This window comes from Apium graveolens, unplaced genomic scaffold (assembly GCF_009905375.1).
Source record: "Apium graveolens cultivar Ventura unplaced genomic scaffold, ASM990537v1 ctg5870, whole genome shotgun sequence".
In the NCBI taxonomy this organism is placed as follows: Eukaryota; Viridiplantae; Streptophyta; class Magnoliopsida; order Apiales; family Apiaceae; genus Apium; species Apium graveolens.
In genome coordinates, this window is record NW_027419129.1 from 53,088 (window position 1) to 68,891 (window position 15,804).

The following is a 15,804-nucleotide window of genomic DNA, read 5'->3' on the forward strand; positions in this document are numbered from 1 at the left end:
CAGGGATCGGTGTTAAATTTAGTTTATGTGCTTGTCATCAGTGGTCGTTAAAGTTCACTGACTCAGATTTTTTATCTTACAAGGTTTAATTGTTCATGTGTTTCAGGTACTCTAGAGAGCGTGTATGCGAACACGTTCTCAATCTCGTAAAGAAACACTAGACGAAGTTGAAGAAGAGGAAAAAGAAGTTTTTGAAAAGGTTGAAAAAGTTTAAGAAGAGGGAATCATTACAATGGGAATATGAGCAGCAGCAACGAAAGTGTTAATGGATTATTCTCGACCAAAGATCAATGATATTCAATCTAGCATTATCAGGCCAGCTATCGCAGCTAATACATTTGAAATCAAGCCTGGCACAATTTAGATGGTGCAAAATTCAGTCCAGTTTGGGGGTGCTCCAATGGAAGATCTCAATATGAACATTAGGGATTTCATCAAGATCTGCGACACCTTTCAGTTCAATAATGTTTCTAAAGATACTGTGAAACTGAGACTTATCCCATTCTCTCTGAGGGATAAAGCTAAGAGCCAGTTACACTCTCTACCATCAGGTTCTATTGCAACTTGGGAGGATCTTGCTCATAAATTCCTTACTAAATTCTTCCCTATGTAAAAGACAGCTGCAATCATGAATGCTCTTACTCAGTTCGTGCAAAAATCGGGAGAATCTTTATGTGAAGCCTGGGAGCGCTACAAGGAGATGCTTAGGAAGTGTTCTCATCATGGAATGCCTGACTGAATGGTGATCAATTGCTTTTATAATGGTTTGGGAGCATAGTCAAGACCTATGCTCGATGAAGAATCAGGTGGACCTTTATGGGCTAAGAGCTACGAGGAAGCTTGTGAGCTAATTGAGATGATGCCGCTAATGAATATCAGAATCCAACTCAGAGACTACCACAAGGCAAGGTAGCAAGATTCTGGAAGTGGATACAGCTACGACTATAGCTGCTCAGCTCAAAGCATTGACTATGAAGGTCGATTCTCTGACCAACTATGGTGTTCAATAGATAATGAGTGTTTGTGAGCTTTGTATAGGATCACATGCGACGGAGCAATGTGTTATATCTAGTGAATCGGCTCAGTTTGTGAGCAAATTTCAAAGGTCGCAGCAACCTGTTCCTGTTACTTATCATCCTAATAACTGCAACCATCCTAACTTCAGCTGGAGCAATAATCAGGGTGGTATGCAACAACCAAAACAGTCATACTAGTAGTTTAGAAATAAGCAATTCAATCCTCCTGGTTTTCAACAACAGTATGCACCAAGGCAACAATTTCAGCCACAGGGAAGCAACAACAATCTCATTGAGGTGGCGGTCAAACTTCTAATGAAAAATCTGAATTGGAGGAGTTGAGGCTTATGTGCAAGAGCCAAGCGGTTTTGATCAAGACTTTGGAGAATCAAATAGGGCAAATTGCTAACGCCTTATTGTACCGACCACAAGGAACTCTTTCAAGTGATAGCTTAAGGTAATCACCCTCAGGTTTGGAAATGTCGCGAGCCCCCAAAATCATCAAAAAGCAAATTCTAAAAATTTCTTCCAGAAGGAAGGCGCGCCTGTGTCCATACAAAGCGCGCCCGCGCCCTGCCCTTTTCCAAAAAGTGAGAATTCTACTGAAACGGCTTTGAAGAAGGATGGTGATATGGAACCGTAGAAGAATGTTGTTAAAAACACTTCTCCTGAGCAGAATATAGGGGAAAAATAAGTATATCCTCCACCTTCATATCCTAAAAGACTACAAAAGTAGAAATTCGACAAGCAGTTTTCCAAGTTTTTGGAGGTTTTCAAGAAGTTGCACATTAACATACCTTTTGTGGAAGGTCTAGAACAGATGCCGAGCTATGCTAAGTTCATGAAGGTTGTTAGTCCCTTAATAATATGACAATAATTACAGAAGGGGGGTTAAATGGAATTCTTGAAACTTTTTCTTGAAACAAAATGTTCTAACTCAAATATAAATATAAGTGTATTGATTAGCACAATGCGGAATAAAACTTAAGTGAATCAAAACACAAGTAATTAAAAACAAGAGTCTTTAAAAACTTTCTGGTGGATTTGAATGATTCCACCAGAGATATATATTATATATCGAGGGAACCCTGTGTGCAAGAATGCTCACAACTGCTTACAAATATTGAACTACTGAGAATACAGAGAAATGCTAAGAATTCTGCTTACAAATGTTTCTCACTTTTTATATCTCAGATCCATGTTTCTATTTGCTACTTCTTGGTTTATATATTACCAAGATTACAAAGTCAAAAGACAGGATCATTATAAAAACTATCGGGTCTAATACTTTGCTACTTTGTTCTCTATTACCCAGTTAATAGGCTTCTTGCATTCCATTTGCATACACTTCGACACATGTGACTATGCTGTCACTGTCAACTGATATTTGAATTCTTTATCCGTTGAGTACATGATCATCCGTCGAGTTTATGATCATCCATTGATGGCTTTATTGATCATCCGTCGACTGCTATATTGAACATCCATTGATAGCCATTTGATCATCCGTCGATGGCTTTGTTAATCATCCGTCGATAGCTATTTTGGCACTTTACTTCAATTCATTTATGCAGAATTACAAGACATCATCTATGTACAATTAATCAACCTATTATGCATATCTAGTTAAAGTCAACATGACTTATATGCTACTACAGAATCTATACAAAGGTGTATGCAGAAATGTGCTACAGACTCATTATTACATAAGCTACTCATTCGATGGATAATAAGTCATCATCCGTCGGGACTATGATGAGTTATCCATCGGGACTAAAATTCTTATCCGTCGAGTGCTACATTATTTCACTAAGTAAAATCTACTTAGGTGTTTTGTTCATGTAATCATCAAGTACACAATATATGCACAACAATCTCCCCCAATTTAAGTCTAATGGAATTGTAGCCATAAATTAAGAGATACTTGATGATAACAAAACACCCTAAACATACAGCTTTAAAAAAAGTAGATAATACTGAAAAGTGCTTCATTTAATCAAAATATACAAAGTTTAGCTCACAGTCATTTTTAAGATGCTCCTCTAGCCTGAGCAGATTTATCTAGTTCCTTGAAGGTCTGGATCTTCTTCCAAGCTTTCTGTTGTTTTCTTCAATCTGATTTTGGAGCTGCTTGTGGAATTCTAGTTCATCAGATTCTGAGAGATTTAGCTTTTCTTGTATTTCTAAAAGAGTCTCATTGCTAGAGATACTCAATTGGTCTTCCAATCTGAAGAATCTTCTCACACCTTTGTCATCAATGAACTCCATCAGCCAGTTGGGCCTTAGATGCACTCTTCTCCCTGTGTAAGGGATGATTAGAGTCTTTGGGAGTGCATCTTAAGCTCTAACACTCCTTAGTTCTTCAATCTTCTTCAATATCAATCTTCTTGCAGTAATGTTGAACCCAAAGTTCTTCTTGAAGGATAAATAAACTTTAATCAGTACAGCTTGGCTTTCTTGAAGAATCCTGTGAAGTGGCCACTGAATCTCCTTTCCTCATTTGTACTTGAACACTAACCTTTCAGGTAGATTTCTATATGCATCAATTCCCCTCACTTCATCTAGTTCATCCAGATAGAGGATTAGATCAGAAAATTCTTTAATGTCACAAAAGTACAAGTAGTCTCCCTTATTGACTTTCGGCTGAGCTTTAACTACAGATTTGGATTTGAAAGGTGACAGCTTCACTTTCTTGACTGCTCTTGACTTTGTCCTTTTTGGCTTGCTAAGGATTGGTAGATTGAAGTCAGGAATTGGTATGTTCTCCCATTCTATTGGCTCATCCTTGGGCACAATAGGTTCACCATGAATATTCCTGTAGGGAGCCACCACCATTATGTCTTCAAATACCACAAAGGGCTTTGTTGCTTGAGTTGTAGCTAGTGTGGATTCCTTAGGAAATTAATCTTCCAATTCCTTGTCAACAATATCCAGCCTCCTTTTAGTTCTTTTATCCAATTCTTTTTTTCTTGGAGATTTCTTCTGTTCTTCAACTTGCTTCCTTGATTCAGTAGCTTCAGATGGTTGAGAGGGAATTTGTTGTGATGAATTTACAGCATGTAGCTTGGCCAAGATAACAATCTGCTCTTTCTTCTGTTTAGCCTTTTTAGCATCTAGAGCAGCCTGCTTCTTTTCCTGCTTCAATCTAGCTTTTTCTTCTCTCTTTGCTTGAGCAAATTGAGGGTGTCCAGCCACCACACAAATTTCTTTCCCATTTCTGAAAATCTTAGCAATCCTCCTTTTAGAAGCTGAATCAGCTGGATCTTTATAGAAGGCAATTGATCTTGACAGAAGCTTGTTCTCATAAAGCTTGGGTGTCTCATACACAGTGTCAAAGGGGTTCTTCAAAGATGATTTTGAGTAGTTTGCCCTTGGTTTAAGAATCATTTCAGCCTTTGGAGACTTGATGCAGGAAGATTGTCCTCTTTCCAGATAGTTCATGCTCATCTCATTCACACTAATCTGCTTGACTTGAGAGTGATGGATGGCTGACTTAACAAGCTCCTTTACAAGTTCAAATTTCTTCTGTATTTCCTCATCAATCTTCTCCTAGTTGACCAAACTCAACTTTTCCTTCTCAGCAACTTTCAAGTTGGCTGCTGCTACTTGAATCAGATCTATACCATCTGTGACTGGCGGCTTTGAGATAGTAATTGAAGGCACAATTACTTTACTGATTTGTATCTGAAGCTTCTCCCCCTCACTTGGTCCTTTCTCCCCCTTTTTGTTATCATCAAGTTGAGCTGTGGAGGGGGTTTGAGCTGCCACCAGTTTTTGAAGTAGATCAGTTTGTTGGGCTTGATGGAGATGAATGGTAGTCAAAGATGCTTCCATGGCTAACATTCTTGTATCCAAGGCATCTATCTTTGTTGACATATCATAATTTTTCCTTAATTGCCTCTTGATGTCAAGCATTGTAGCTTTTGGAAGTTTAGAAACTATCCTGTCTGAAATAGCCTTCTTCATCTCCTCAATATCACCCTTCATAGAATTCACATCTCTAGCATGCTGGAAGCCTTGTATTTGCCGAAGTTACAGGGAGGCAAGATGTGCCTGAAGGAGCTTCTTGGTGCTTGCATTGGTAGTGGTTTGAATAGCAGTATTTTTCTGATTGATTAACTGGATCAGGGTTGTCTTGAAGTAATGCTCATCACAGTTCTTTGAGAATTCCCGTGATGGCATACCTGACCTTGAGCTTGAGCCTACTTCCCCCCCCTATGTCCATTGCTTCATCTTCACTATCCCCACTTCCATCTCCAAAGAAATCAGTTGAACCCCCAGTCTCATAGTCCACATCACTAGCTGTAGAAGGAAAAGCTGTGATGGCATCCTTAGCTTTTTGCGTAGACTGAGTGGTATGCACCAGATTGAGCATCATTTCTGTATTGTCATTGCCCTGTTCAGCTAGAATTTGATAAGCTGGAACAGGGTGAGTAAATGCCTCAGCATCAAGGGAAGTAGAATCTATAACAGCTTTAGGATGTTGAGATAGTCCTTCCCTGTCTGCATCCTGGACATTCATTGACTCACTAGCAATGACATCCATCCTTATTGCTCCAGTACCTGCATTTCTCTCATTTTCTCTTTTTTGTTGCATCAGGGTCTCACCCTGGCTCCCCACCCTCACACCCTCACCTTCACCTACTAAGGTGGGACTCCTCTCACTCCCTTTTGCCAATCCTGAAGAAATGGATTGTAGATTTTCACTCATTTCTTCTCCTTTTTCCTGGGAGCAACCCAGACTCTCACTCAAAACACTCTTCTCTCTCAATCCTAAGAGTGACTGTACAACCACTAAATCTTCTGTACTTGAAAGAATTGAAGTTTGAAGCTGTGCAGAGATACTCGACGGATGAGTGATATCCATCGAGTGAGTGGTTTTTCTATCCGACGGATAACTGTTGTTAGGCTTATCCGTCGGGATACAATCACTACTCGACGGATGAGCAAAATCCATCGAGAGAGTAGAAATGAATGAGCTGGGAATAGAAACTATTGTTGACCCTGTGCTGATTGAAGATATTTTAGGCACAGATGACACAACAGTTCCTGAAAGAATTGGCAAGTGAGCCAACAAATCATCTAAAAGATGATGCTCACTTGCACTAGATTTTTGCTTCCCCAACAGAGTTAAATAAGGGGAATCAGGAATTGATGTGTTTATCATATCCACATCTAGAGAATTTGTTGATGAGTATGGTGTTTGAGGTGCTTCTTTAACTAGAGATTTTGGCTGTGACTCCACATTTATTGGAGCCACATCAAGCTGAATTTGTGAAGGTGCAGTGACTGTGTCTGTTGCACCAGTTTGCACTGTGTGTGTACCCTGTGCATCCCCAGAGGCTTTTGATTTCTTCTTTATGGCATAAGTTTGGGGTGAGCTTGTGTCCCTAACCCTCTTGGCATATGCTCTTGGTTGAGAGCTTTGTTCAATAGCTATATCCTTTTGGGAGGATACAACTAGAAGTGAGCTTTTGTCCTTTTTAAACACTGCAGTTTATTGGGAAACTGCAGTGTGGCTAGGCTGGGATTCACTCAACTCTCCACCCTTATTCTTGGGGTTTGTTTTATGTTCACCCCTTCCCTCACCTAACTTACCCTCCTTTACACTCCCCTCTTTGGCTTTTGTGGATTTTGCAACTGGCATCTTTTGGGAGATACCAGAGGGGGCTTTCTCTGATTTGAATTTTGAAATAATAGTAGGTTTGGCAGCTTTGGTAGGCAACTGTTTGGTCATTGGTACAGTTGCCATAGCTACTCTTGAACTCAAAGAAATTGTGGAGGTTGGAATAGTTGTAGGGATGGATGAACTTACCTCACCTACCTGAGGTTCTTGCATTACAGGAAAGTAGAACATTGGCACATTCTTGTGATGATTGGCCCTGTTCAAATCTGCAATGAGCCTTCTCTCTTGAACCCAACAATCCAGTTTGTTGTTAGGGTTCTCAAGCACAATCTCTTCACAGAGGTGGTTAGCTAATAACATAAGAAATCTAACATAATACACATTTTTACATCTTTTATTTAACTCCCCTAATTTAAAACCTAACTCAAACAAGACAAGATCACTGAAATTATAAAATTTATTTGTAACTAGCATGTATAGCATGTTAAGCATGGAAATCTTCACTGAATCAAAATTACTGATCTTTCCTGAGAAAACCTTTGTAACTACATCACACAAGAAACTCCACTCTATCCTAAGACCCATTCTCCTAATATCACTCAGTTTAGAAGTAAGAAGTGCATAGTGCATGGAATTGAGCATATTGACTATATCAGTGTCAGTGTGTGGTGAAGTCACATTGTTATCAGGAATTTTGAAACATGTTTTTATCACATCACTATTTATACAGAATTCTTTACCTTTAATGGTTAGAGTGATGGTCTTATCTGCAGAGTTGTAGGTAGCAGTGGTCCACATCTCTTCAACAACTTCACAGAAGATTGTGGGTGATTCCAGCATGGCATAATTGAGTTTGCAATTCTTCACAAAGTCCATCATCTTGTGATAGTCATCCGATTGCTGAATACCCTTGTTCACTAATGCAGTGAAATTGTTCTTCTCATAAATAAACCTAGTTTGAGACATAATCTTTACAATAGGTGCCATTGTTAGAGAATAAGAACTTGAAGAGAAAGAGAGTAAGTGCTTTGAGAGCGAATGAAATTAGAGCAGTTGAATTGAGAATGATAAAAGAAAAGCAATTGCAATGAAATAAACTTTTATACTATCTCAAAAATAACTGATAAAAATAATAAAGTAAAATAAAGTAACCAGTAGAAATTTCCTAAAATAGCCGTTTAAAAATTAACTGTAAAAATTCCATTCATTATTCGTCGTGTTATGCTTACAAACTATAAGTATACTCGATGGATAATGTACAGGGAATTAACGGCTGAGATTAAGATAATTCAACGGATGAGGATAAACTATTATCCGTCGAGACATAAAATATTCCAGAAAAGTAATTGATTTTTATTAGCAAATTGTATTTCGACGGATGACCAAACTCGATGGATATGGGTCATCCGTCGAGATGTAAATTTTGACTTAACCAAAATTTCATCCAAGACTGAAAAATCAATTAAATTTTTGGTTGCATTTAAACTTGCAAATTAACTCAGATAGATTTAAGAATAATTAAGCATACCTAACTTATTTACCAACCTTGAAAAGGTAGATTCATCCAGTGGCTTGGTAAAAATATCTTCAAGCTGCTTCTCACTGGGAATAAAATGCAGTTCCACGGTACCATTCATTACATGTTCCCTTATGAAATGGTACTTGATATCTATGTGCTTTGCCCTTGAATGTTGTACTAGATTTTCAGTGATGGAAATTGCACTTGTGTTATCACAGAAAATAGGAATCCTTTCAACTTGCAAACCATAGTCTAGCAATTGATTTCTCATCCATAAAATCTGTAATAACCCCAATTTTTGGAAATTTTTGAAACCCTTATGAATAGTGATTTTGCAGATTATGCTGAATGAGAAAATTTTTCATGCCACACTATGTAGGGGTTCTGTTATTGATCTTCTGGGATATTATTAGTACTCTATGTGGCATATAAGTATATGTAAAGATCGTCAGAATCCAATTCCGAACACTTTGATTTTTCCCGGAAATCCACTAGATACGGAAAGAATTGAGTATAAGGTAACAGGATAAAAAGGATTTAAATTAAAGGATTATGAGAGAGGATCATAAAAGGAATACAATATATTGAGAAAGGTTAAGGGAACCTAAGTAATAAGATCCCGGGTATGATCCCTCAAACGATAAACGAAAACGAAAGTTAAGCAAACCGTATAACAGATCAGCGGTCATTAGGAAAACAATTAGGAAGCTAATCAAAGAGATTAGAGGGGATGATGTCACCCAACCAATGAGAAGAGGGCAAGTAAGGGATGATGAAATAACAAATGTGACATAAGCATGACATGAGGGGGAATGAGGTGTGGTTGATTTAGAACCACACAAAGTTGATGGTTAAAAAGGTAATTAACCAAAAGCAAGCTAAAAACAACCAACCAAAACAAATCAAAGCAAAACACAAAAGTTTTTTTCATCTTCATCATCTTGCTCTCGGCTTTTGAAAGAAAAACAAGGAGGAGTTTTTCAAAAACTCAAGCTACACACCTTCAAAAATTATAAGGTTTGTTTCTTTAGCTTCCATAATTCATAACTTAGTTATGCTATAAGTTTGGATCCAAGAATCCAAGGTTTACCTAGTTAATCAATTCCTAAAAGTTTAGGGTGAATAGTAACTTCAAGAACAAATTTTTTGATTCTTGATTTTAATTGTAAGGACAAGGTAGCTTAAGCATAGATCAAGGCTTCCATGGGCATTCCAAGGATCTTTCATGGATTAAAAGCTTCAAGGAAGGTATAAACTCCAAACCCTAGCTTTAGTTTTGAGTATTTAGGAATGGTTATGAGTAGTATAGTATATGTGAAGCATGAAACTTGTTTGTTTAAGAGTTTGGGTTGGAATGGTGGTGATTGATTTGTTGAAATCTTAAGATTTGGTTAAAGAATGTAGTATAGTTTAAATTCAAGTTTTAGGAGTAAGTAAATGGATTATAATGAGTTGGTTTGGGGCTGTTGTAATGTATTTTGGATGGAGTTTGGATTGGGTTGTGAATTGGGGTTGAATTGTGGTTGTTTTGAGTTGGTTTAAATTTGGGAAATCCCGTAAACATAGCCATCGTAATGCCCGATTTACCGTAGACTGTTTTTTTATTCTTAACATCAGAACCCTTGAACTCACTGCTAGGTTTTGACCATTGCCATGTTTAGATAGTTCCTGTTATGAGCTTCGTTTTGATATGTGGTTCGTTTGATTCCGATGAACGGTTTAGGAGAAACGGCCGTTTTAAGTAACGACGTTTCGCGAACGAACCCTTACCCCTCGCCTTACTTTGAAACATAGGTTAAAGACCTTAAAGGACTAATTGAAGTATGAAACAATTATGTAAGGTGTAATAGGCAGTTGGTAAGACACTTGCGAAGGAATCGCCTTAAAACTCGTAATGGTTAAATTATTAAAAATGGTGGAGCCGAGGGTACTCGAGTGACTTAAGAGAATCAGTAAGCGCAAAACAAGCGTTATAGTCTAAGTTAGTTAAAGTATAGATTTACAAGTGACTTTGGTTTAATTCCAACTTACTTGTTGCTTATAGGTTACCAGACTCGTCCCGAGCCATTCGTAACCCCCAGTCGCTCAGGCAAGTTTTCTACCCGTTATACTGTTGTTGTGATGTATATATGTATATGCATTATCTTGCGATAGATGAATGTTGGTTAATTAGCAAATGTTGCGATATATTGAAGCATGCTGATATGGTATATATATGCTTGCCTGTTTCGTATTCTTGCCATATATATCTGTTGGTTCAGTTGATAATACCTATGCTAGAGAATAGCGGTAATTTGCATATACCCTTAGTATAGGGACCCAAAGGTGAAAACATTTTCTAAAACCGGGAGTCGAGGATCCCGAGTAGATTTTATATATATATATATATTTATATATATATGGTTATAGTTTTCCAAACTATTAATCGAATAAGGTTTATTCGATAACTTTATTTTATTTAATGAATATTATTTGAATATTCATCCGAGGACTTATGACTCTTTTATTTTATTATTGAATATTATTTTGAATATTCATCCGAGGACTTATGACTCCTTTATTTTATTATTGAATATTATTTCGAATATTCATTCGAGGGCTTATGACTCAGTTTCTATTATTTATGATTATTAATTGGATAGTCATTTGAGGATGTATTGACTCCTTTATTTTATTTAATGAATATTATTTATAATATTCATTCGAGGTATTATGACTCCGGTTATTATTTAATAATATTCTTTATTTTATTAGAATATAATGTTTCGATAATCAAACTTATTTTCGATTATTCAAATAAAGATAGTACTTTCATATAAGTATATCTTTGGTTATTTAATATCCATTTCAAGTATAAGTTTTAAAAATTCTACTTCGATTATTTTTATAAGATTATTCTCTATGGGAATATTATTTAAATAATAATATTCAGAAATTTTCTAAATATATTGGGACTGATTTACTTCATTAAATCAGCATTACTCCAAACACTCTTTAAAGTGTTTTTGAGTCTTCAAAATGATTTTTAAAAGTTAGAGCGGATCCCAAAACTCATTTTTATATTTAAGATCTTCCTTTCAAAGGGGATTTAAATACTCGCTCAAAACCTGGGGGATCCAGCTCTGTGGTGTATTTTACATTCGCAACGTGGTTGCTGTTTTGAGAAAACAATTTGATTACTTGCCCAACATTCGGGAAGTAAGTCCATCTAATTGAGTCGGCATAAGCGACAGGCCGGGGTACGGTCTATCAAAGTGTAAGTGGCTGGGTGGCAGTCCATCAACGCGTAAGAGGCCGGGTGGCGGTCCAGCACAAGGTCCTTATGTGGCCAGGGTGATGACCGGTGGGGGATTCATCCATCTACTATTAGAAAAGGTTACTTATTGGTATCTTTGCCTGATCAGCAAGATATCAGGTTTATGCCAAAAATTCTTTCCTTTCCAAATTTATTGGATATTGCAATTATGTTCATACTTTACATGACAGAGGTTTTCAGGAAACGTATGTATATATAGGTGTATATATATATCGGGACTTAATGAAGTATATCATAACTTCATTTCCTTCAAAATATTTCAAAGATTGAATCTATTCAAGTCTTATCTTGTAGTCTCATCAGTGTGATGAACTTTTGAAACTAATTATAACTTGAATGGTGGTAGTTCAAGTAGTATTTGGAAAAGATATAAGTATATTGGAGTATCTTGTAACTTCATCTTTTAAACTTATATCTAGTAAATGATTATCTTATGTATGTCAAAGATTTTCAGAAAAATGTTGAGTCAAGGTTAGATATATGAGATCACCTTGCAACGATAGTTTTATACAGTTATAAACTGGAACTCTGTGTATATTATGTATGGAAGAGGACTTCCAAGATTTTGAAAAGTATATATGTATATATACTGAATATTTTGTGACTTCATCGCATTAAGATATCAAACTTGGTTCATTTCTTTTGACCAAGACTTTCATGAGAACTATGAGAAGGCTCATATATTGTTAATCATTATACATATTATTTTGGTGGGCTTGCTGCTCACCCTTGCTTTCTTCTTTCATCACACAACATCAGATAGACAAGATGAACAAGACCAAGCTCCCGATTCGCGAGCGGATAGGAAACGTTCCGCAGTTTCCAATAGGCGTTGATGTCGTTATAGCTGAGGTATGAGCTACCAATAGGCTAGGCTTTCAACTTTTGATGTACCAGATTTATGTATATTTATGAATTGTAATAATGGCAAAGAAATGTAAATTTATTCAGAAACCTTTTTTAAGGTGTATTGACATATAATTGTGGAATAAAATGACTTGTGATTATTTTTGGATATTCATCTCTGAGACTATAACTTGTGGTGTGTCTGTTTATTGTGGGGTCACAGTACAGAGTAGTTGATGGTGTATTAAGATTGGGTGATATTAAGGGAAATGGAACTCGAGACAACCGGGACCCCCGACCCCGGCTTTGGGGGTGTTACAGAAGTGGTATCAGAGCGAAGCGTTATAAACCTCAGAGATGATGTGACGTTAAGATAATAAGTTCACTAAGATAATAAGAACTCTTGCCAAGTTCATAGTCGGACTACCTAACGTAGTACTGACAGTTAAAACCCTTATGGGAACCCTTATAAATATTGTGATAGAAGCGTAGTTCGTTATCATATATGGTAGCGGGACTCCGAACCCTGAGGTTGAGGAGCAACAATGCGATGATGTTTTATTAAGTTATTGGAGATCAGATTGTGGACCCGATAGAGCGTCCTAACACGGGACCGGATGATGTTCATATTGAGGATGTAGCGGTTGAGGATGTTGTCCTAGAAGGGAATTATCGCTAAGAAGGATCCTGTGAAGGATCCTGACAAGAATGAATAAAGGACCACTGATGAATTGATGACCATGGTTAGGTCGACTACCAGAGTTAGGATTGGTCGATCACTACCGGAGGTTCATTCAAGTTTGTAAAGACAGTAGCCCCCTTTAACGTGGCTTACTCGTAAGACTGAGAAGTTTGAATGGACAGAGAAATGCGAGAACAGCTTTCAAGAACTGAAGCAAAGGTTGGTGACGGCCCCTATGCTGGCGTTGCCGGATGGAAAAGGAGATTTTGTGAAGTATAGTAACGCTTCGCACAAGGGCTTAGGGTGCGTGCTTATGCAGCACGGTAAGGTAATCGCGTACGCGTCAAGACAATTAAGGAAATATAAAATTCGATATCCCCACCTATGAGCTTGGGCTCATGGCAATAGTTTTGCCCTAAAGATTGGAGGCACTACTTGTATGGAGAGAAGTGCGAGAATTACCTAAGCCATAAGTGCTTTAGTACATTTTCACGCAGAAAAGAGCTCAACATGTGCCAAATGAGGTGGTTAGAGCTAATCAAGGATTTTGATTATGAGATTCTTTATCATCCAGGGAAAGCCAAAATGGTGGCTAATGCCCTTAGTATAAAAGAGAGACTCAAGATAATAATGTCTTTGGGAGAGTTTATAAGAGATTTTGAGAAAATAGAAATAGAAGTGAAGGTAACCGAAGCCGGTACCGAAAAGCTGTTTGAGATTGCAATACAGCCCGAATTATTGAAAAAGAGCATATTGTGCCAAAAAAAGGTGATGAATGAAGGCAGAGAGCCAACAAATAAATATGAGATTAATACCGAGAAAGATGATAAGGGAATAATGAGGTATTCCTATAGAATTTGGGTTCCGAAAGTTCAAGAGCTTAAGGATGAGAACTTAGATGAGAGCCATAGTTTGAGGAATAAGATTTAGGGCAAACCCTGAATGTGATAGTCAGGGAGGTTGCCATCAAGAAAGAAAGAACCCATAACGTAATAGAGTGGAAAACAAGGTTTTTAATGTATAAGATAACCCCGATTATGGGAGAAGGTTGAAACATTTTATACTAAGGAAACAGAAAGTCGAGTAAGGAAAGGAGACCCGAGACGGTACTCCTATATGGCAATTTATGGACCTGTCTAGACAGAACTTAGACTATTATCCCCAACCACCACCTTGAGGAAACAATGCGGTAGGAAATTCTTTCATGACCTTTGAGTCGCTAAGCTCTCAGAGTTCCAAGGAACAGGTTGACCTAGTCGAGGCAAGAGCCTGGCTAAAGGAAATAGAGGAATCATTTGAGATTCTGAATGATTGACGAATCACAAAAGACTGTTTTTGTCACTTACCCTCCCAAGAGAGAGACCACCCGCTGGTGAAAGGCCAAGGAAGGCACGGAGCAAGAGATTATAATAAACTGATTTAAGTTCAGTCAATTGTTTTCAGGAAAGTACTTCCCAAGGTTATGGAGATAGTGTAAAAGCTTTAGAGCCAGAACAAAGGCAGACGAGTATGATGAATTGTGAATCTAAGTTGTAAAAGTTGTTAAGATTCGTTCTAAGGGCACGAATCCAGAATGACGGGATGTTTGAAATCAATGCTTATGTTGTGTTGGTTCATGAAATAATGATAAGAGAAAGGAAAATAAAAAGAAATTGAAGTGGAAAGGAATATAACGGCAATAGAGTTTGAGGAATGATAAGGGAGTTGGGTATGAGGAAACCCTAAAGACTCGTAGAAATAGAAATAGAAGAGTATGTAATCGTCAGGATGAGGGTGATTCACCATGAGTTAAAATTGATGGTTGAGGGCATAAGAGATACATATATTTTATCCCCTGTAAGTTGGGAAGATTCGAGGAAACCTTGAGATAATTCGAAGGATAAATAATGAGACGCGGATAGACTGAGGAGACAAGAAAGTAAGAAATTAAGAAAATTGGATGAAGGAAGTGACCTTCAAGAAGGTGAAGTGTAAGACCGGTGGCATGATACCCAGAAAGGGAGACGCCAGATATGAAAGATATCCCAACATTGAGGTGACTGTTGAAATAAACAACAAAAGTAAATAAGGAATTATTAAGAAGAAGTTCCCGTTGAACACGACCAATATCTTCCAGAACATCCTTGTTATTGTTACCAAATTAGGCAAGAAAAGCGGATGACCATTGTTATCTTTTGGAGGCCATATGGATTGACCTCAATTTGAATAAGGATGCTATTATGAAATTAGGTATAGACTATCGAGGTGGGAATGATGAATAAGATAATCTATCAAGGATATATGACTTGATTTATCCATGGAAGGATGCAAGTACCTTTTTAAAGGTGGAATTAAGGATAGAACATCGGTAACTTAAAATGAATCCTAGGGGAATGCATAAAGGTTGGCATTTCACCCTTAATAGGGATAGTATGAGTTTTGACAGTATGAATTGGAAAGGATTAAGGTAATAATAACCTTTAAGAATCAGTGGAGAAATTTTTCAGAAGTATATAGACAATGATTCTGGTATTAGTAAATGGTATTTTGATATGCCCTGTATCTAAGGAATACAGGAGGAACGATTCAAGGATAACCCTAGAGGTTTTACAAGGAGAAAGGTAATATTCAAAATTCTCAAGAATAGAAATGTTGATAAAGGAAATATGACGTAATTATATTGATGCCAAGAGAGGCACGTGTTAAACCACGAGAAAGTATGGATCGAACCAGTAATGGTTGAAATTGTTCAGGGCAATTAGGACTTAAGATAAAAGATGTTCTAAGTATGATTGAGAGTCAGTCGTGACAGTGATTAAC

The 15,804-nt window shown here is 37.3% G+C and overlaps 1 non-coding gene across 1 annotated transcript; it reads right to left on the bottom strand.

The window, feature by feature from the left end:
* Positions 1-622: 622 nt before the first annotated feature.
* Positions 623-729, bottom strand: LOC141702904 (small nucleolar RNA R71). The gene has a single exon (XR_012567292.1). It is a non-coding gene; the product is annotated as a small nucleolar RNA R71 (small nucleolar RNA).
* Between the last annotated feature and the right edge of the window lie 15,075 nt (positions 730-15,804).